Source organism: Miscanthus floridulus, chromosome 8 (genome assembly GCF_019320115.1).
Source record: "Miscanthus floridulus cultivar M001 chromosome 8, ASM1932011v1, whole genome shotgun sequence".
NCBI lineage: Eukaryota > Viridiplantae > Streptophyta > Magnoliopsida > Poales > Poaceae > Miscanthus > Miscanthus floridulus.
In genome coordinates this window covers 165,279,563-165,303,617 of record NC_089587.1, presented here as the reverse complement: position 1 = coordinate 165,303,617, position 24,055 = coordinate 165,279,563, and the positions used below count along the sequence as shown (strand labels likewise).

General features: G+C 44.8%; 2 long non-coding RNA genes across 2 annotated transcripts; both read left to right on the top strand.

Moving 5' to 3' along the window:
- Positions 1-15,985: 15,985 nt before the first annotated feature.
- Positions 15,986-16,656, top strand: LOC136475373 (uncharacterized). Its single transcript, XR_010763169.1, has 3 exons — positions 15,986-16,119; positions 16,210-16,407; positions 16,497-16,656. It is a non-coding gene; the product is annotated as an uncharacterized lncRNA (long non-coding RNA).
- Positions 16,657-22,709: 6,053 nt separating this feature from the next.
- On the top strand, positions 22,710-23,396 carry LOC136475335 (uncharacterized). Its single transcript, XR_010763157.1, has 3 exons — positions 22,710-22,862; positions 22,950-23,199; positions 23,311-23,396. It is a non-coding gene; the product is annotated as an uncharacterized lncRNA (long non-coding RNA).
- Positions 23,397-24,055: the final 659 nt, after the last annotated feature.

Below are 24,055 nucleotides of genomic sequence, written 5' to 3'. Positions count from 1 at the left end.
GGCTGCATGCCCCTGAAACCTTTGGCTACGTACCGAATAATCACCATTTGTTTTTTGGTGATACTGGAGACACTTAGCTCTGCCGAATATAGTCTATCATAGCACCGGTGGAATTGGCAAAGCCTGGCTTAGCCATTGGTACCACCACTCGGCGCACTTTAGCTCGCTTAGCTTTTCCTTTGAGCACCACTGGCCTTTTGTAATGGTGGACTAGTCATTGGTCCTGGCGCAGTCCACTATTTAGTCTGGTGCGGAGACCAATTAAAGGAAAGCGGCAGGATATTTACGCACAAGAAACGAGCAGTGTCCGAAGCCATTCCCTAAGGTATCCAAAAATTCACTAAGTAAGTTTGAAAACACTGGACATCTTCACCTACGCAGGGTGGGTCGACAGCAGGTGAACACATTTGATGCCTCTCCTTCATGTTACCATCAGATAGAAACAGATCGGGCAGGTGGACACATTTAATGCCTCTTCTCCTTACCATCAGATAAAAATGATTCACCGACCATGCAGGACCATTTGTACTTACACATGCATCCATGCATCTAAGACACGGCTTGGGTTGTGTGCACGTTGCTCCCGAGATGGTCGGTGGTTGGGGTTGGTCGCCATTACTACAGCTACGATAATTGCATCTGCATCCATGCTTGCAGAGGCGCTCGTTCCTTGTGGCTTTGTGCTTTGCGTCGCCTGCGGTTACGCCTACCATGACCCAAGTCTCCCCGCACTCTTTTTTTGGCTCTTGTCAGAACCTTGGCTTGTAGCCATATTAGTCATTAATGGCCTCAGACATCGCTCACCTCGAACGCATAGGACATGTATTAATGCATAGCCTATTTGTGCATTGTTGTGCCATATTGCTGGCAGATACGCCATCCATAGGTGTCACGCGTGTCGTAGTGTGCATGGCCTACTCGTGCTTGTTACAGAGTTAGGTCTCCACTGTGGCTTTGTGCTCCGCGTTCGCCCATGAGTCACGTCAGTAGTGACCCATGTCTTCTCTTACCCCTTGTCTACGCTCTTGTCGGACCCTTGCCCTGCAGTCGTACTACTCAGTAATGGCACCGCACGTCACTCGCCTCAAACGCGTGGAATTTGGTCGATTCGTTCGTAGTGATCCCGCGCAGGAACCCTGGTGAACCGCGCTAGGACCACAGCCTGCTCTGCCTTTATAAGCAGAGTCTGGCTTAGCCATTGGTACCACCACTCGGCGCACTTTAGCTCGCTTAGGTTTTTCCTTTGAGCAAGCTTTTTGCTCAGCCCATCTTTGTAGCCACCGCCAGAAATGGCAGGAGCCTGGGTTAGTAATTACTTCCTGAATGTTGAGGGTTTTCCTAGAATCCTGCATGCCACCCTGCAAAAGCTCAGAGTCAAAGATCGTCCCGAGTATGAGGGCCATGAGTATGAGAAGCATGGCACTGATCGGTTTGAGGTTACCGTCTACATTGGGAAGAGTGAAGAGTTCCTCGAAGCCTGGAGTGTGACCGCAACCGGGTTTAGCTTCACCGACACCTACCAGGTTGTGGCCCGCAAAGCCTTGCGGTACCTTTGCCAGCTCTATGAAGAGCCAGTTGCCCGTACCCCCATGAGGTTCTTTCCACCCTTGGATAGGAATCGGCGGGCATGGAGGGCTCGCATGGAGGTTTTGCAAGGGCGGGATGCGCAAGAAGATAGTCCTACCGTGGTGCACTTGACCACGTACCTGCTTGCTCTGGATGAGCAGTATGACCGACAAGCCTTGGAGCTGAGGACGTGCCTCCGACGCGTCGAAGAAGCTGAGATCTTCACTCGGATGCTCTAGGTGCAACTCGCCGAAGCACATGCCGGTGCTGCAGCTGCTGAGAGCCGGGAGACTGCCATGTCAGAAGCTCTGAAGGAGGTCAAAGATCGGCATGTTCATCAGCTGGGTGAGGCCTATCTGTTCACTAGGACCAAGCGGAGGACGCTGGTTGATGAAAGGCAGGATGACCTGATCTTGGAGGGGGTCCCTATCCACCCGCCTGAAAGAAGGAGAACCGGTGATGTAGAACCGCCAGCACCTCCACCTTCGGAAGTGTTAGACGTAGAACCCTTACTTCCTCTCACTCAGCCATTGCCACGAGAAGATGCAGATCCATAGCTAGGGCGGTAGAAGAATCCACCGAGCACAGAAATAAAGATACATGGTTCCAAGGTAGATTAGTTGACTTGGGATGCTGTACTCGTAGTAGTAGTGCTTTTCGTCGCTGTCCTCCTGTATTGTACTCTTGTCGTTGTTGTCGTCCGTAGTTGTTGGATGCGTGTTATAGTTTCACCTAAGGAGAGTGAATCCTAATTCACTTTTTTGTAAACCCTCGCGTTAGGAGAAGTACTTGTGTTGTAGTTTTTGCTATTTTCACCTATAATGTAATCCTATCCAATGTTATACTTTAAATCTAAGTGTGTTAGTTGCTTGATCCCAACTCCATCAAATACTTCTTTCCACTAACATGTTATTAATTTGCTGGCCTAGAATAGGCATCATGTAATGATAACCAACCTCTATGTTCGTTTACAATATTGAGACTAACCTTCCGTACCAACACGATGAGAAAACATATTAGACATATGAGCCATATTTCTTAAATTTTTTCCTATACCAAGCACATCACCCGTAGCGAAGCGCGGGCAACAATGGCCAGTAAGAATGAATTCTGTGCAAAACTCTTGTAGAGGCCATAATAGAATTTGGTTTTCTAATAAAAAACTAAAAAAATAAGTTAACCTGTACTATCTACAATGGCATGCTATAGACTACCTGGCTGCTCCGTCTAACAAGTAACAATGGTTACTGCTGCAATGGGATCATAGTTGGCTGTTCCCCCTTGCCATGAGTTGCGCGTACTGATGCTGGATGTACCCAGGAGAATCTGTTGCAGGCAGCCAAAAGTTGTGATTCATACTCAACTTCAGAGTTTAAGCCTCCAACCGATCAATGCATAGAAGCCATCTGAATTTCACAAATCAGCTTGTCATGAGACTTGCCACGGAGGGAGGTAAATCGAACTACTTTGATAATTTAAAGAGGTCAATTAGACTTCAAAAAAGTTATAAAAATATCAAAGTACCTGGTCATCCATGAACTATCAAAGTGCATTTTAGTCCTTAATCTTCTCTTTTCAGCTCAACTTCATCCCTTGTCCTACATGGAACACCACGATGTCGCATCTGGTCAGCTCTAGGTCCACCCGTGATTTGAGATGGATGGTCATCGTCAGGTAGAACTGTCCCTGGCATCGTCCCCAGCTACCGAATCAGATAGCATAGTTCTGATATTTATATGCATATTTTAAAATTAATATAATTTCAGATCTTTTTTTTTCTCGAACGCACAGGAGAGCTGTGTATCTTTGTATTAAGAAGAAAAAAGGGGCAAGAGCCCTTACAACACACACCCAATATCCTCAAAACATGAATAATCGGATCCGATATCATATCATACTGTTCAATTATAATTTTATTTTTTACATTTCAATAATTACATATTATTATTAGTTATGGAAAACATATTATTTTTATTTGCAATTGGTTATTAGTCGAGTATGACACTGAGATAGCTAAGGAAAAAATATGTAGATGTTCTAATTCATCCATACGTTCTCAAGGTAGTACTAAATAATGTTCGTAGCAACTATCACCCGGTTCGCTTGTTGGTTTCAGCCAGCCTAAACCAGTCAGCCAACAGTATTTTTCTCTCACAACAAACCAGCACCAGCCAGCTCAAACCAACCCAGAAACCAACCAGCGAACATGCCGTATAATTACTCTCATAGAAAACAGTGTAGTAGTATTACAAGATAGCATTTAAAATAACACACAAGGTAGCGTGCTCGTGCGTTGCTACGGGACAACTAAACTTTTGTACTAAAAACACATGGATCGCACGATTAAATAACAATACTGTGAAATTAAATACCGATGTCCATATGTAACACCAATCGTCACTATTATATTATTTTTTATAAAGCACGAATAACTATAATATATTTTTAGTCTTAACAAGAAATCAAAACAATTGTTCAACTATATTCCTTACGACTATCTGGTCCGTACACTTAAGGCAGTATTTTAATCCTGTAGATTGAAATTATCCTAAAATTTCCGTCGTAAGCCAATAGCTAGATAACCAAATCATTTTGCATTCTTTGGCCATCTCATGCAAAGTCAGATATAATTTAAGGCCAAAGATTAGACAATGACATAGCTACATAGGTTTGCTTCAACCCATCGCTCAGTCTTATCTGTAAACTTCATTGAAAACATTATTCAAAAGGAAACCTAATGATTATTCAAGATGATTTATAGTAATGCACTTGAAACAAATAATTGCACTAAGCAGTTCCCCAACTGCAGTAACAAGCAAATTTCAGAACATGAACAAATGATTAATCCATAAAAATATCTGAAAACAAATAGAGGCAAAAGCATTTACATACAAATTTCAAGCTTCTATTTGATAGTAAGACAGATGTTTCGGTCATATGACCTTCTACAATAAGCATTGGTGAAACTCAAAATATTTATGTTCACTAAATTAGCCATGTTGAATGAGTTTCATACCTAGTGCAACATTAAAAAGTGTCAAACTACATTTTATTTTAATGGGGCTACACAGGTCTGGGTCCACCAGCAGTATGTAGTTTTAAGGAGTTGTTGAGCACTGAGTGTCATCGTCAACAGCCCCTCACCTTTGTCACTGTCGTTGCATTTGCCGCTAGTGGCATGGAGGTCTCGAGCCCCAACATAGCAATGAGCTTGGCAGCCAAGGGGCAGCCCAATTGTTGATAGCGTGTTCATGGAGCCACTAATTTCCTTTATTTGCAATTATACATTCTCCCAGGAACAAAGTTCTCAGAGATCTGTTCAAACAATTTACAATGACATGTTATGATGCAGTAGCAGCTAGATTTATAAATACACTATGCATCCGTAAATAATGCGCTGAAAAGGACATGCTAAAGAAATCTAGAAAAAAATCCTAAGGAAAAAAAAAGACTTGCAACAGAGCATCCACAAGGTTTCTTGGCTCTAGTACAAAAAGAAAAGTAGCTTCAGCACATAAAAATAATAGTAAATATTTGAAATTGGAGTATATCAAACACAAAACTTCTATACACATCAATTATTAAACTTCCTTAGTCAACTGATTCAACAACTTAGTTACTGAATTCAACCTAAGAAATAAAAAATTAAACCATTTGAAAGATTTATTGGAAAAAATTCACTAAGATTGAATCCAATACATATGACCAGTCAAAAATTAAATACAATATCAGAGAGGACAGAGACAAGCTATGGTTAACATTGTTGGTGAATGGGCAAGTGGCTACCTTCTGTCCTACAGTCTCACCGGCAGTCCTTTCTATCCTAGCCAAACACTTCCTCTATTGTGAGTTCTATCGAAGCATGTTAGTGCTCAAACATCTGAAATAATTATCATAGGAAAAATAAATTGGCTCCACACCTCTACCATCCTTGAAGGATTGCTGCTCTCTCATGAAAAAACTGATAATGTGAACATGGAATTTTACTTTTCAAAGCAACGCGACCCGGTGGTATGTAATTTCTAAGCATGTAGGTAAAGTAGACATTAATCTATGTCAACCTGGGCAACATCTGAAAAAAGTTCCCCACATGGAAAGGGATTACAATATCTGCCATCACTATAGTTTGTAGCTAAGCTACCATCATAGATGCAATACAACAACACAATATCTCCACGCATCTTCACATGTCACTATGTCAGTGGCAAGCCCATACGAAAAATGGAAGATACAAAATGTGGCTCACCTGCTTCCCTGGGTGGAAACTGGAGAGGGGTCGGACATCAAGCCTGTCAGTGACTCCTGCAAGCTGCAGCACTGTATGAGAAAAATTATAAGTTGATTTGGAATCAGGAATCAAGTTCTCACAAGAAATGCAGTACCATTTGGAGGGTCATGATTGAAACCACCTGACTCCATAGCTAGCAAAAACCTTATGTTTAATGTTATTTTTCCTGTATATCAGTAAGTGTTGTTCAGAGAAAGTCCATGTTTCAAAATTAATCATAAACTTCAATAAACTCAGCATATACAGTGCTCTAGCATAGTGTTCATTTGCATAACTGGAGTGCTTTTATCTATTGTAAATTTTGCCTTAAGTGGGTGCATAACTTGATACAATGAGAGCGGAAGAGTTTTAATTTCACGATTGCGGACAGACCGACCCTAGAATACAAATCGGATCAAATGATTCAGAGAAGGGGGAGGAGGATTACGCGAGGTGGAGCATGAGCGGGGCACAGTCCTTTTGGTTTAATGAATAATACCTAATCCATAACTCCACGCCTAATAATGCAATTGCAAGTTTTGATTGAGCCTGAGCACTTGTTGGCGCAGACGCTCTTGGGCTTGTGCCTGAACAACACCTTCTTCTTCCTATGCAAGGTGTTCTCGTTTCTCAACGGTGAGCACGACCTTGCCTGGCTCGCTAGCACGGGATGCCTCCTCACTGGATCCCATCTTCTTGCCCCTGTGTAGGAACCATGGTCCGTTGGCACAAATTCCTCCTTGTAGTTCACATCAGCAAGCAACAGTAGGTCCCATGTCAGGGTTGCAGCAGCCTACAACGAAATGGCTGTGTCAACAATCCAATTGGAACATGAATGCCTTCAACACAGTCAATAAAATCAGAATTGGAGGATAAAGTTTATTTCATGAACAGCACTATTTTCATACTTGTAAGTGGCAAATTACGGAAGCAGTGCTAGAATCCCAATTTTAACCCAAGGAAACATCATAAAGAAAAAAAAATGTACTAACTGATTTTTTTCTTATCCTGAACAAGATTACATATAACCTTATCATGTGCCACACAATCTCATTGATAATAACAATATATCAATCGACGACATGGAATGAACTAATATTTGCCTAGAGAGTTGTTCCAGTAATACATCTGCCGATATCCATAGAGACTCTTCACTACAATCAAAGAAATAAATTAAAAAAAATATGCATCAGTGACCATGGTAGTACAATACCTGATCTGCCAGTGATATTGCAATATCGATTGCTAGCTTATTACTCCTCGCATATATGAAAATTCTTGTCCTCATTCTCTTATAAAGAGCAATAGCAATAACAAAAGGAAAAAGAACACCCCATGAAAATGTTACAAATCTAGCTGCATTCATAAGTTTGGCCTAGTTAATTTACAACACCCGATTGGTGTACAGATCATGCATATTACATAGTTTGACCAGTATGAAAATTTACACAAGGACTCCTTATATGCCACGAGGTCATATGACATGCATACACAAATGTTGATCTCTCTGTTTTAATGTGTTTGAACCAGATTGACATTAGCAAAGGATACCAACATGATTGAGATTGGTTATGAAACTTGAACCTACTAAACACGAATTTTCAACACCAATTTATGACATGAACAAACAATGAATGACCAGCCTACTGACTGAACCAAGCATCCGAGAGATTTCCACTCAGCAGCAGGGAATTTCATCAAACACCTTACATGCATATCTCAACTGACCAAGAGTGCACAATGGCAGACAGAGAGAGGGCAGGGTACTGACGCACCTATTCCTTGTGCGCGACCAGCACATCCTCATGCGTGGTGGCCCTCGTAGATGATTGCCTCCATGCACTTCGCTAGCGCCCTCCTCGACTTAAACTGTGCCACCACCGTGTCTCCGCCCTGCACTCCAGCCTGCGAGGAAGAGTGAGAGAGGAGGAAGAGGGAGGCCGGAGGCATGACAGTAAGAGGGTGGACAGAGGGCTCATCACCTCGATGGTGGTATGGCCGGGCGGCCGCCATCCATGCCGCAGTGAGCCCCGCCCCCGACCAGGTCCTTGCCTACCAGATCGAGCTCCCCATCATGAAAGACACCTTGGCGGGGGCGGGGATAGGGAAGCCGGATCCAGGGCTGGTGCTCGGCCACCTCCATGGCGCTCCAGCCCCCTCCATGACGGCCTCCGTCCGGCGTTGCGACGCGCAGCCGCGACTCCTCCATGGTGGCGTGGCGGCGCGAGGGCAAGGAGGGAGAGGAGGCGTTGGCTTTCACGACTTCCACGACTTTCCTTCTAACTCGATCGCGGGGAGGCGATCACACCGCGAGGCAGAGCGACGTAGGAGATTAGGACGCGCGGTATCGCAAGGGGCGGACCGACGGAGCGATGATTGTCACACGAAATGGTGGTCTTACTCTTTTTTTTAGTTATATAATAGGAGAATAGGAGATAGGAGATTAGAATAATTAATGTCCGCTAAAGAGTAATTAGACCGTTCACTAATAATGTTTTTTTTTATCTAGATATTATTATTATTTTTTATCTCCAATCTGGGTGGTGCTTGAGATTACTAGGCACGATGGTGTGGCGTTCCACGAGGGATAAAGTTGAGTTACAAAAAAAAAGGTTTGAGGACTAAAACATACTTTCATAGTTCATAGATGAAACTGAGCCTAAAATCCGAAGTTTGAGAAATGAAATGTCCACTTTGGTGAAATTAAGCCCAAAAGTAGAAACAGTTTGTATTCTTATCCATAGCCCCACTCGCCCTCCCTTCCCTCCCGTCGATCCATCGCCCGCCCCTCCACTAATCACGCAAGCGCTGATTGCGAAACGCTTCCTCCACTCGAGTCCCCCGCGAACCGTGCACGTCGGCACGTCGCACGATCATCGGATCCTCAAGTCTCCACCGACGCGGCGACGCCCCTTCTTCCCTAACTCTGGCTGGCTACCTCCATATCCGGCGCCCTCGGGCACACGCCGCTTGGCCCATCCGCATGCCCCCGCGCCCCCACGCGCCGCACACGTACAACTCCGGCAATCATGGCTCACAATCCACCGTGATCCATCAATCCCTGCTGGTCGTCAATCTGTTGCTGGCCGTGGACTCGAGCGCCGACAGCCATCCAACGCGGACGATAGCGCTTCATCGTGGCAAACACATCACCACACATCCTCACGCAAGACGACTTCATTGTGTTGGCAAGGCCGCCAGGGTCGGCGTGGGCGAAGGCATCTCGGCTCTCAGGTCGCCCGTCGCCGTCCGTCAAAGTGTCGCTCCGCGCGACGCCGCGAGGACCTGCAGCACATCACGTCCTCCCCCACCAGCACTTGTAGGACATCCTGGGCTCAATCAGCGCGTGGGCTCCCTCAGGTTATCCTTCTTCCACAATGCTTTGCATGACTGATGATTGGCTCTTTAGCTATACGCAGAACATGTATAGGTGGATGCAATTGGCTCACCGATTTTTTTTCTGTCAAGATAAATTTCGTAACAATTAATACACCCAAAAGTGTTTGCACTGTCTGACACCAAAAGACATTTTTGGCTATTCATTTGCATTTTCAGCCAATGTTTTGTGCCAGTAGATTACATCTGAAAACCGTATGTGGCACAATCCTCATCTGACATTTTCTTTCAATTTATTGAGCTATGGCAGTAGTCTATCGTTTGCTGCTCTTGAACATGCGCATTTGATTCCATTCAGGAATCTAACACAAATTAGCGTATGGCACAATGCTCATCTTCATCCTCTTGATTGTTGTATTATTGAATCATGCATGCATCACATAACTCGTAGCGGATTTGATGTATATAACATATATACATAGATAGTTCTCTTACTTACTTGCTCTATATTTATGCAGAAACCTCCCTCTTGCTTTATATGGGTTTAAGGACGCATCATGGTCTGACAAATTCTCGATGTAATGCCCCTCACCTCTGCAAACTTCCCACTTGTCAGATTTAAAAAAAGGACATTTTGTCCAATTATATTGCTTAAGTAAGCATAATGGTCATTTCCTTCATTAAGATTTTCAGGATTATAATTTCCTGAAGATTAAAGTTGTGCCATTAAATCAGGCTAGTGGTGTTCTAAGCTATTCTTTAGTTCCACCACGCCATCGCCCCATAGAAGTAGCAGGTATTCAGAATATTCTATCCCTTTTAAAAAAAAGAAAGAATATTCACTACTGGAAACAGAGACTTTGCCGAGTGCAAAATTCTTTGCTGAGTGTCCCATATCTGGCACTCGGCAATTTTTTTTTGAAAAATACTTTGCCGAGTGCCCGCACGGCACTCGGCAAAGATTTTTTTTTTAATTTTTTTATTGAAAAATATTTTGCCGAGTGCTCATGGCACGGCACTCGGCAAATATTTATTTTTTTAAATGTCTTTGCCGAGTGCCCACTCAGCAAAGAGGAAATTTTTAAAAAAATTCAAAACCCTCTTTGCCGAGTGCCTTATTCGTGGGACACTCGGCAAAGATTTTTTTTTTTAAAAAAATTAAATCTTTGCCGAGTGCCTCCCTGATCCGGCACTCGGCAAAGGGCGGTTCTGGGACTTAAGCAAATTCGGCCGGTCGGGCAGTCAAACAGACAGCCAGCCAGCCCCCGCACCCACGCCCGCGCCGCCCCCGCCCCCGCGCCGCACGCCGCGCCCACGCCGCCACCGCCCGCGCGCCCGCGCCGCCCGGCCACCCGCGCTGCCCGCGCCGCCCGGCCGCCCGCGCCCTGCCCCCGGCCGCGCCCTGCCCCCAGCCGCCCCAGGCCGGCCCTACCCCCCGGCCGGCCCTGCCCTCGGCCCGCCCGACTCCGACGACCCCGACTTCGACCCCAACTCCGACGACCCCGACTTCGACCCCGACTCCGACGACCCCGACTCCGACGACCCCGACTTCGACCCCGACGCCGCCCGCCCCTACCCCCGGTGCCCGTCAGGTATGCCTTCTCTCTTGTTGTTGTCATGGTAGTGATAGTTGTAGTAGTATTAGTTGTACTAGTAGTGCTAGTGGTAGTAGTAGTATTAGAAGTAGTGGTAGTAGTAGTAGTACAACTAGTGGTAGTAGTAGTAGTAGTAGAATTAGTGGTAGTAGTAGTAGAAGTAGTGGTAGTAGTAGTAGAACTAGTGGTAGTAGTTGTAGCAATAGTTGTGGTAGTAGTAGAACTAGTGGTAGTAGTAGTAGCAATAGTGGAAGTAGTAGTAGAAGTGTGGTACTACTTGGATATATTCTTCTGCATGGATTGATATCCAAATTACATGGCTTCTCTTGAGACATATGTGCTTGTCGGCCATCGTGCCGCTGTTTTTTGTAGGTTTTGGAAACCTCACCGTGCAGGGGAGGTTCTGCCGATTTTTTTTTAAATGATAGTATTTTGTTCCATTTTTGTATAGAAGAGCACGTCGGAGCCGAGTCAGAGTTCCCGTCGCCGTGCCGGTCTGCCTGCACCGCGCTGCCTCGCCACTGCACCGACCCACCATGGCCCTGCTAGCCTGACTCTGCCGCCACCCTAGGTATAACCCCTCTTTCCGTATCATGGTCATAGATCACGTAACCTAGTTAGGCATCTTCCGTTCGAAAGAGATACGGTTGGAGGTATGCAGATCTTTGCATATCTATGACCGTATCTGTTTCGGATAGTCCACGTTTTTTGGACAGCCCATGGATGCGTAGATGGGTTAGTTTCCATGGTCTGCTCTGGTCCGAGATAGAGTTTCGGCATCACCTCCCTGTTGTTCTTTGGATACGCACTCTTCTTTGGCAGGACGTGTATCTAAAGAACAGCGGGGAGGTGATGTCGAAATTCTGTCTCGGATAGGAGTAGAGCATGGAAACTAACCTCATCTACGCATCCGCGGGTGGGATTAGGACCTATCCTCACCTATTAGATAGTAGGAACACCATGTAGATGCAATTGATGGTTACATTACTCGCTGATACATATGTTAGAGGATGGATGACCGTCAATGGATGTACACGGGCTGGAGAAGTCAGAGTGATTACACCACGGAATGGATGAACAAGACCGATGCTTTCTTGAATAGTGCATTTGACAAGGCTGCTAAAGGACATTGCCTAGTTTTGTGTCCCTGCAACAAATGTGGAAACAAGAGGAGGGTAAACAAGGTGGAAATGGGTAAACATCTTGTGAAGAATGGATTTACGCTGGACTACACCTGGTGGGTCCACCATGGTGAAGCCCATCGTATGAGAGAGGAGGTGGTGAGACCATGGGTGGAGGCTTTTGATGCTGATGCTGGGGTACCAGACATGTTAGATGACTTTCACCAAGGACAGTTCGATGAGGGACGTGAGAAGGAGGATATGGAGGCAGCCGCACAGGCGTTCTACGACATGATGGACTCGGCACAAAAACCCCTTCATGATTGGTCAACGGTGTCTCAACTGGATGCCATTGGACGCTTAATGGGGTTGAAGTCCGAGTTAAACTTGAGTCGACCTGGCTTCGATAAGATGTTGGCCGTGATTGGCACCCTGCTTTCGGAGGGCCACATTCTGCCAAAGAGCATGTACGAGTCACAGAAACTCCTTCGAGCACTTAAGATGCCGTATGAGCAGATACATGCTTGTCCGAAGGGGTGCGTCCTATTTAGGAAAGAACACGAGCATGCAAAGTTCTGTCCAAAGTGTAAATCCTCTAGGTACCTGGAGGTAGACTCTGATGATGGCCAGAAGAGGCAACTTACGATCCCCGTAAAAATCCTACGGTACCTTCCGTTCCTACCGAGGATCCAACGGCTATACATGACCGAGGAATCCGCGAAACAGATGACATGGCACAAAAAATGGCAAACGGTATAATCCTAACAAGATGGTACATCTATCCGATGGTGAAGCTTGGATCCGCTTTAATGACAAACATCGTGACAAAGCAGATGAGGCTCGTAATGTACGTGTCGCGCTTGCAACAGATGGGTTCAATCCTTATGGAATGATGGCTGCCCCATACACATGTTGGCCCATCTTCGTTATCCCCCTTAATCTCCCCCCCCCCCCGTGTCTCCTTTCAACGACATAACGTATTCTTATCATTGATAATTCTTGGACACCCAGGGAGTAATATGGGTGTGTTCATGGAGCCCGTGTTTGATGAATTGGTCCGTTCTTGGGACGAAGGGGTATGAACATACGATCGAGCTACAAAGACAACCTTCAAAATGCATGTTTGGTACCACTACTCCCTGCATGACTTCCTGGCATATGGGATATTCTGTGCCTGGTGTGTTCACGGGAAGTTCCTATGCCCAATATGCAAGGAAGGTGTTAGGTTCATTTGGTTGCAGAAGGGTGGCAAGTATTCATCGTTCGACAAACATCGTCAATTCCTACCTCTTGACCATCCATTCAGACAAGACATCAAGAACTTTACGAAAGGTGTCAAAGTGACAAACCCTACACCGTGGATGATGACTGGTGCCAAGGTTCATGCTCAGATAGATGCTCTCGTGCCTAATGAAGAAGGTGGTTTTGTGGGATATGGTGAGCAACATATGTGGGCTCATATCTCGGGCATGACGAGGCTCCCCTATTTCGATGACCTTCTTCTGCCACATAACATTGATGTAATGCACACTGAAAAGAATATCACCGAGACACTTTGGGCAACACTCATGGACACTGAAAAGTCTAAGGACAACCCTAAGGCTAGAGTGGACCTAGCAACATTGTGCGATAGACCAAATCAAGAGATGCAGCCTCCTAGTCATGGTAAGACCTGGAGAAGGCCTAAGGCCGATTTTGTCTTGAAAAAGGACCAAAGGAGGGAAGTACTTGAATGGATCAAGATGCTAATGTTCCCTGATGGGTATGCAGCGAATCTAAAGAGGTGAGTGAACTTAGGCACTCTGCGAGTAAACGGGATGAAGAGTCATGACTACCACATGGATTGAGCGGCTTCTTCCGGCGATAGTTCGAGGCTATGTCCCAGAGCATGTCTAGCAAGTGCTGGCAAAGTTGAGCTACTTATTCCTCCAGCTTTGTGCCAAGGAGCTATCTCGGACTGTCATTGATGACTTGGAAAAAGCGGCACCTGTATTGCTTTGTAAGTTGGAGAAGATCTTTCCACCCGGCTCCTTCTTGCAGATACAACATTTGATTGTGCACCTCCCGTATGAGGCACGGATGGAGGGGCCCATGCAGAACCGTTGGTGCTATCCAATCAAGAGATGTCTGAAGACTCTTCGCAAAAAATATAGAAATAAAGCCAAAATTGAGGCTTCCATTGCAGAGGCATACATTCTAGAGGAGGTGTCGAACTTCACTGAGAAATACTACACTGAGAAACTTCCTAGCGTTTATAATCCACCCCCTCGTTACAATGCTGGTGAAAATGAATCGAACCTCAGCCTTTTCCAAGGGCAACTCAGAAGCGCAAGTGCATCGACCGCTAAGAAATTGAAAAATGAAGAGTGGCGCAGTATCATGCTATATGTGTTGACCAACCTTGTTGAGGTGCAACCGTTCATTGGGTAAGTTCTGAACGAACTTGTTTCATTTCGCTGTATGTCCTTGTTTCTTCGTCCAACCCCCTTGTTTCTCGTTGGTACAGGGAATTTCTTCATCAATCCTGGCATGGATCAAGGCAACCTACCCCACAAGAAAATGATACCCTTCTTTCACGGGGTGCAGGACCAGGGAGCCCCAATTTCATTTGTTGGTTCAAACAGAAAGCCCAAACTGATGCGTCTATATGTGACGAGCTAAGACAGGTTGCAAACGGCTATGTCATTAGGGTCAAGTCATTTACCGGTTATGATGTGAATGGATATCATTTTCACACAGCAAGTTACGAGCAGAGTCGGTCCAATCGAAAAACCATAAATAGCGGAGTTGTTACGTCCGGCACTGATGAACTCGACTATTATGGAAGAATTGAAGAAATCTATGAACTATCATTCTATGGTTCCAAACCTCTTACTCCTATCATATTCAAATGCCACTGGTTTCATCCTGGAGTAATGAGATGGACCCCTAAGCTTGGGCTAGTAGAGATTCGATAGGATTCCGTCTATCTAGGAAAAGATGTCTATATTGTGGTTCAACAGGTCGTCTAGGTTTATTATATGTCATACGCGTGCAAAGACATCGAGCATCTTAAGGGTTGGTCTATTGTGCACAAGGTATCGCCACACGATAAACTACTTGTCCCAAACGATGAAGATTACAACTTCAACCCAAACACATATGATGGAGAGTTCTATCAAGAAGAGGGACTACAAGGAAGGTTTGACATAGACTTAACCAAAGAGATAGGAATGGAAGTAGACAATGAAAGGGATGATGACGAGGACGCTAGAGACGAGGTGCGAAATCTGAAGGACATACAAATGCTTGAGCGATTATGTTTAGGCAATGACAATGAAGACAACATTCCTCCTTCAGATAGTGTTGATGAGTTGGACAATGTTAATAGTGATGACGAGACCTATGATCCAGCTAATCTCAATCATGAAGATTATTTCTAATACATGTAATACTATATTTTTTGTAATTATGTTTTGTTCATTTTTGCAAATATTTCTAATACATGTAATACTATGTTTTTTGTAATTATGTTTTGTTCATTTTTTCACCTATTTCTAATTACGTCTTGTTTTTCTTTTTTGTTGCAGGTGATTGAACAAAGATGGCGGGCGACCATCATAGGTCCGTGAACTCAATATACCAAAGACCACGCCGGCTGCAAGAGGAGGTGGAGGGGCGGCGGAGGGATCGGACAGGAGGAGGAGGAGGACTGCCAGATGCAGGAGGGGGCCATCTCCTCCCACGCCGCATGAGGAGGAGCCGGAGGAGGAGGTGGCGCCCATGGACGAGTCAGACGATGAGCTGGTTCAGCAGACGGACGAGGAGGAGGGGCCGCACGAGGACGATGAGTTGGAGGCGGTAGGCACGGGTTCCGCTTCCTCCGACTCCTCTTCGAGTGTCTACTTGCGAGGTCCCACGAGCCTTCCACATGTTTCGCTTCCTCACCAACGCCCAGTGATTCACCCCAAAGGGCAAAAGTAAGTAACTTTATATGTTATCACCACTACTTCATATGATATGATGAAAAAAACTAATAATTTTTCTTAATCACTTGTGCAGGAACTGGGTGGTTGTGTCGGGTGGTAACATACGGCTAGTCAACGGCATCTTGGGTCTTCTGTGCAGGCAACACTTCCCTAGCATTGTCACGTATGCATCGAAGATGGAGCCAGCCTACTCGTTTGACCACTACGCCATCGCCACCGATGCGGAGTACCCCAACAAGGCGGTGTGGGTGAAGGCAGAGCTTTGGGTAAGTCTCCCTCGCACAACATTGCTCAATACGTCGCATTCATTGGACTTTTCTTGAAATAATGAATCGATACATCGCTTTTGTATGCAGACTTATTACAGATGCGAGGAGGGATTTGAGGCCTGGGCGGAGCAGGTGACTACCAAAGCCTGTAAAAAACTCGTCTCCGACATGCATCACGAGGTGCGCATCTAGGCCATCGTAACCTACTATGGGTCGAAGCTTGGAGAGAGGAAAACCAAGAAAGACGCAAGAGAGATGCAGCTGACCCAGGAGCAGTACCTTGAGGTAAATGAAGAACATCAATATTGATTCATTTTGAGATTAAGTTGGTTTAATTTGATCTTCTTATATGTCCAATACTTGATGACATGTAGATGATTCCCTGGTGGTGCCAAGCGTATCCCGAGTGCTGGGCGATGATGGTGGACAGGTGGTTCACGGAGGAGTACCTCAAGATGCACAGGGATGCCCAGGACCGTTGTTTGCAGATGCAAGGTCCAGCACACCATCAAGGCAGCCGCAGCCTTGCCGGATACAAACAAGCATGGGTACGCGAATTCATTTATCTATTGTGACACTCAGTTCTGCCTGATTTCTAATCATCATGCTGTCTTTCTCCTAGTCGGCGTCACATAGTGGCCAGGCTTGCTCGGACTTCCAGGCATGGTGTATGGCCCACAAGGGCAAGGCGACGTCCGATGTCTCCTTCAACCTGGAGGACTAGCTAAAAAGTCCTAATGGCTAGAGGGGGGGGTGAATAGCCTAATAAAAATTTCTACAACAACACTTAATAAAAATGGTTAGATAATTATGAGGCGAAGCAAGTGTTGCGCTAGCCAACTCAAAATGCAAGCCACCTACCACAATTCTAGATTAGATAGTATCTATTCACACAATAGCTATGACACTACCCTATGTTAGTGTGCTCTCAAAGGCTAACTAAAGAGCCACACCAACCAAGCAAGCAAGCTCTCACAACTAGCTACACTAAAGAGCTTGACAACTAGTTTGCGGTAATGTAAAGAGAGTGATCAAGAAGGTTATACCGCCGTATAGATGAAGGAACCAATCAATCACAAGGATGAGTAATCAATGAAGACCAATCACCTCAGAATCAAATGATGAACACAATGATTTTTTTACCGAGGTTCACTTGCTTGCCGGCAAGCTACTCCTCATTGTGGCGATTCACTCACTTGGAGGTTCATGAGCTAATTGGCATCACATGCCAAACCCTCAATAGGGTGCCGCACAACCACCACAAGATGAGGATCACACAAGCCACGAGCAATCCACTAGAGTACATTTTGGCTCTCCGCCGGGAAAAGGTCAAGAACCCCTCACAATCACCACGGTCGGAGCCAGAGACAATCACCAACCTTCACTCGATGATCCTCGCTGCTCCAAGCCATCTAGGTGGCGGCAACCACCAAGAGTAACAAGCAAAACCCGCAGCGAAACATGAACACCAAGTGCCTCTAGATGCAAACACTTAAGCAATGCACTTGGATTCTCTCTCAATCTCACAAAGATGATGAATCAATGATGGAGATGAGTGGGAGGGCTTTGGCTAAGCTCACAAGGTTGCTATGTCAATGAAAATGGCCAAAGGTATGAGCTTCAACCGCCCATGGGGCTTAAATAGAAGCCCCCACGAAATAGAGCCGTTATACCCCTTCATTGGGCATAACGCGGGCTAACTAGACGCTCCGGTCAGTTGACCGGACGCTGAGCCCCTAGCGTCCATTCGCTCGCAGTCAGCCACGTGTCCTGTCTTCAATGGTCATCAGTCTTGACCGGACACTGCACCTGAGTTGATCGGACGCTGAACACCCAGCGTCCGGTCATTTATAGTAAGGTTCCAAAACCGATTTTTGCCGACCGGACACGTCCGGTCATGCTCGACCGGACCCTGCCAGCGTCCGGTCACACTATGACTTCTTACTGTGCTGACCGACAACACGACCGAACATAGCCCTTCAGCGTCCGGTCCCTGAGCGACCCATCGTCCAGTCAGTTGACCGATGCCAGCATCTTTGCGACCAACTCCATTTCACCTCTAACTTCTTCACCCTTGCTCAAATGTGCCAACCACCAAGTGTATCACCTTGTGCACATGTGTTAGCATATTTTCACAGACATTTTCAAGGGTGTTAGCACTCCACTAGATCCTAAATGCATATGCAATGAGTTAGAGCATCTAGTGGCACTTTGATGACCGCATTTCGATATGAGTTTCACCCCTCTTAATAGTACAGCTATCAAACCTAAATGTGATCATACTCACTAAGTGTCTTGATCACCAAAACAAAATGGCTCATGCAATTTATACCTTTGCCTTGAGCCTTTTGTTTTTCTCTTTCTTCTTTCCAAGTCCGAGCACTTGATCATCACCATGGCATCACCATCATCATGTTATGATCTTCATTTGCTTGACCACTTGGAGTGTGCTACCTATATCATGATCACTTGATAAACTAGGTTAGCACTTAGAGTTTCATCAATTCACCAAAACCAAACTAGAGCTTTCAATCTCCCCCTTTTTGGTAATTGATGACAACCCTTTCACAAAGATATGAATTGAAATTCAATTGAATCCATGTTGCTTGCCCAAGCATATTTACCATGTGTAAAAGGATATGGACAAGTTTCATGAACTGCAAATGGTAGCAATTGCTCCCCCTACATATGTGCTAAGAGTTTGGATTGTAGCTTGCACATATGCTTAGATAGGAAATATATGAGACAATGTCTACCAAATGATGCTAAGGTATAAAAGATGGACCTTTGAAGCGTGATACCAATCGGAGTGCACCATTATACCATCCCTAGCACCATGGTTAGCTCTATACCACTTGGAAACATACTTGGAAAAAATACCACTTGTAAAAACTTACTTGAAAATGAAAGTTATCTAGTGATTTTATTTCATCATTCAATCTTACAACTAGCATATATCACACAAGTATGGATATTTTGAATTTTAAAACTTATGCTATGCAAGCAAACATATGAAATGCACATCCAAATGCACCATTCAAGTTCATGAGCTTGCTCCCCCTACTTGTGTGCTCAAAATTTTAATTGATCCCTTTCCTTTGTCATATTTCTCCCCCTATGTCAAATTCTCCCCTTTGGTGTCTATTTACTATCTTTGTGCACTATTTCTCCCCCTTTGTCATCAATGACCACAAAGGTTTAAAAAGTAGATAGGTTAGGATTATCAATGTCAATCAATGGGGTGAGGATCATATTCCCAAATTTGGTCCAATCTAGATCATTTGCCAAAGATATTTAACTCGGTTTGATCTAAGGACAAGCTTCTTCACACCTCCAAATAAGGGTTATCTTATACCATGTTAAGTTAAACACTTAGAGCTCATTTTCTAGATCAAACACTAGGTTTACAAGCCCATAAACATGTCATATGCTACTACTAGATCAAGTCAAGCATAGAAGTAATAGTGGTACCATATAATCATTAAATTCATTTGATTTTCATGAATGAGCCTATTAAACATGAAAAGATGTCTAGATGCACTAAACAAGTCCGTAGCAAGGATGTATGCCATGCCAATCAACTTTTACCTTAGATTGCTCGAAGGAGAGGCATGTCATATAAGTGGGGGGGGGGTGCATCAACACATATTTGAGAAATCCAATATGTTCAACTCATTCCTTAGCTTGCAAAACCTTTTCTCATCCAATGGCTTGGTGAATATATCGGCAAGTTGATCTTCGGTGCCTATACTCTCAATACAAATGTCCCCTTTTTGTTGGTGATCTCTTATGAAATGGTGACAGACATCAATGTGCTTTGTTCTTGCATGTTGAACCGGATTGTTGGTCAACTTGATTGCACTCTCATTGTCACATAGCAATGGCACTTTCTTGAACTTGATTCCAAAGTCACTCAAAGTGGCCTTCATCCAAAGTATTTGTGCACAACAACTACTGGTGGATATGTATTTGGCTTCGGCGGTTGATAATGCAACACTATTTTGCTTCTTTGATGACCATGAAACAAGTGATCTTCCCAATAGTTGACATGTGCTTGAGGTGCTCTTCCTTTCACCTTTGCATCCCGCATAATCCGAGTCAGAGTAACCAACTAGCTCAAACTTTGCTCCTTTGGGATACCACAAACCAACATTTGTTGTATGCTTCAAGTACCTCAATATTCTCTTTGTAGCCTTCAAATGACTTTCTCTTGGTGAGGCTTGAAATCTTGCACACATGCATACACTAAACATGACATTCGGCCTTGATGCGGTCACATAGAGTAGGCTTCCAATCATAGACTGATACAATTTTTGATCCACCATATTACCACTTGCATCACTATCCAAGTTGCCATTTGTTCCCATTGGAGTACTAATAGCTTTGCTATCACTCATGCCAAACTTCCTGATCATGTCCTTGATATACTTGCCTTGACTCACAAATGTACCATTCTTCAATTGCTTGATTTGAAGACCAAGAAAGTAACTCAACTCTCCAATCATGGACATTTCAAACTCATTAGCCATAATCTTTCCAAACTCATCACAAAAGTCTTGATTGGTTGATCCAAATATGATGTCATCAACATAGATTTGCAATACAAATAGATCTTTTCCAATCTTCTTGATGAAAAGAGTGGTGTCAACCTTGCCCATCATGAACCCTTTAGAGAGTAGGAAGTCCCTCAATCTCTCATACCATGCTCTAGGTGCTTGCTTCAAGCCATACAATGCCTTCTTCAACTTGTACACATGGTCGGGCTTCTTATCATCTTCAAAACCGGGAGGTTGCTCAACATATACTTCTTCATTGATATAACCATTGAGAAATGCACTCTTAACATCCATTTGATAGATCTTGATGTTGTGGGCACAAGCATAGGCTAGCAAGATTCTAATTGCTTCCAATCTAGCAATCGGAGCATATGTTTCTCCAAAGTCAAGACCTTCAACTTGTGTATAGCCTTGTGCTACCAATCTTGCTTTGTTCCTTACTACTATCCCATCTTGATCTTGCTTGTTTCTAAAGATCCATTTGGTTCCAATCACATTGTGTCCTTTTGGTCTCTCTACTAATTCCCATACTTGATTTCTTGTGAAGTTATTCAATTCTTCATGCATAACATTCACCCAATCAACAACCTTCAATGCTTCATCTATCTTCTTTGGTTCAATAGATGACACAAATGAGAAATGCTCACAAAATTATGCCAATCTTGATCTTGTTTGTACACCTCTAGAAATATCACCAATGATAGTGTCTAATGGATGATCCCTTGCAATATTGGTTGGTTGGATTATTGGAACTTGATTGCTTGCACTTGCTTGATCATTGGATTGAGATGATGTACTAGCCACTTGATCTTGTTCATTATAATGAGATCCACTTGTACTAGCTTGAGTTGTATCATCTTGCACATTTGAGTTAGAGAGCACTTGCACAAAGATGATGAATCAATGATGGAGATGAGTGGGAGGGCTTTGGCTAAGCTCACAAGGTTGCTATGTCAATGAAAATGGCAAAAGGTATGAGCTTCAACCACCCATGGGGCTTAAATAGAAGCCCCCACGAAATAGAGCCGTTATACCCCTTCACTGGGCATAACGCGGGCTAACCAGACGCTCCGGTCAGTTGACCGGACGCTGAGCCCCTAGCGTCCATTCACTCGCAGTCAGCCACGTGTCCTACCTTCAACGGTCATCAGTCTTGACCGGACACTGCGCCTGAGTTGACCAGACGCTGAACACCCAGTGTCCGGTCGTTTATAGTAAGGTTCCAAAACCGATTTTTGCCGACCGGACACGTCCGGTCATGCTCGACCGGACCCTGCCAGCGTCCGGTCACACTGTGACTTCTTACTGTGCTGACCGACAACACGACCGGACGCAGCCCTTTAGTGTCCGGTCGCTGAGCGACCCAGCATCCAGTCAGTTGACCAATGCCAGCATCTTTGCGACCAACTCCATTTCACCTCTAACTTCTTCACCCTTGCTCAAATGTGCCAACCACCAAGTGTATCACCTTGTGCACATGTGTTAGCATATTTTCACAGACATTTTCAAGGGTGTTAGCACTCCACTAGATCCTAAATGCATATGCAATGAGTTAGAGCATCTAGTGGCACTTTGGTGACCGCATTTCGATATGAGTTTCACCCCTCTTAATAGTACGGCTATCAAACCTAAATGTGATCATACTCACTAAGTGTCTTGATCACCAAAACAAAATGACTCATGCAATTTATACCTTTGCCTTGAGCCTTTTGTTTTTCTCTTTCTTCTTTCTAAGTCCGAGCACTTGATCATCACCATGGCATCACCATCATCATGTTATGATCTTCATTTGCTTGACCACTTGGAGTGTGCTACCTATATCATGATCACTTGATAAACTAGGTTAGCACTTAGGGTTTCATCAATTCACCAAAACCAAACTAGAGCTTTCACCCGCCCAAGGCATACACGAACACGAGCGTCCACTGTCGCATCAGTGAGTACACTGAGGTGGCGAGGTCACTCCATGGGTCAGATCATGATCCGAGCACCTAGGACTTTGATGGAGAGGCCGTCATGAGGGCGGGGCAAGGCAAGAAGCATGGGTGGTTCTGGCTTGGCGATGGCGTCATCGACACGGCCTCTACTCCCTCTCTCTCCCAGATCTGAGCACGGAGCATGAGCGAGAGCCCGGCCATTCGCACACAGCCGACCGCTGCACAGCACCGGGTCGACGCACTCGAGGTTATTCCTGTTTTACTCGTCACACATTGATCTTTACAGACCTTAATTAGCTTTGCATTACTGAAACATTGGAGTGAAATATTGCAGACCCGGCTGGAACAAGAAACGAGGCAACGTCTGGAGCTGGAAGCCGGGCACTAGAGGATGGCGGCCTAGCTGGAGGCCGAGCGGGCCGAGCGGGAGGCCGAGTGGGCCGAGCGGCAGGCCCAGGCGTAGAGGCTGACGGACATTACGGAGTTCCTACAAGGACTTGGGCAACGTGTGGGCTTCTCTCTGCCACCTGGGCTGTTGGTTCCACCTCCGCCTCCACGTCCTGTAGCTACAGCTACTCCTATGAGTATGAAAGTTTTTTTACTTTCGCTTATGTTTTGCTTGTATGGCCTCTACCTTCCTAGATTAACTATCCAAATAATCTTGTCTCACATGCAATCTTTTCTGCTTTGTGCAGTCTCCATCTGATGGTGGTTCGAATAATCCACCTCATGCACCTCCGAATGATGAAGCTGGGCCTTCACCATAGTCGCCTTGGCCGAGATGAGTGCATGTTGTATTTTTTTCATTTGTTGTTCACTTTGTAATATACTTGTGATGCACTTGTGGATTTTGATGGACTTGTGGATTTATTTGGATGGACTTGAGCACTTATTATTATATATGTGATATATATTGTGATGGATGTGATATGTGCGGATGAATGTGTGATGGATGAGATATATATGTGATATATGTTTGTATGAATTTATTTGTCATGATGGAATGTAAAAAAATAAAAAATTGCAGTTTTGGGTCACTTTGCCGAGTGCAATGGTCACAGCACTCGGCAAAGCTGAAAAAATGGGTGTCCAGAAAACTATTTTTTCAGTTTTGCTGAGTGCTGTGACCATGGCACTCGGCAAAGAAATTTAAAAAAAAAATCAAACTTTGCCGAGTGCCGGACAGAAGGCACTCGGCAAAGAAATTTTTTTTAAAAAAAATCAAACTTTGCCGAGTGCCGGGCAGAGGGCACTCGGCAAAGAAATTTAAAAAAAAAATCAAACTTTGCCGAGTACCGGACAGAGGGCACTCGGCAAAGAAATTTTAAAAAAAATTCAAATTTTGCCGAGTGCCGGACAGAGGACACTCGGCAAAGAAATTTAAAAAAAAATTCAAACTTTGCCGAGTGCCAGACAGAGGGCACTCGGCAAAGAAATTTA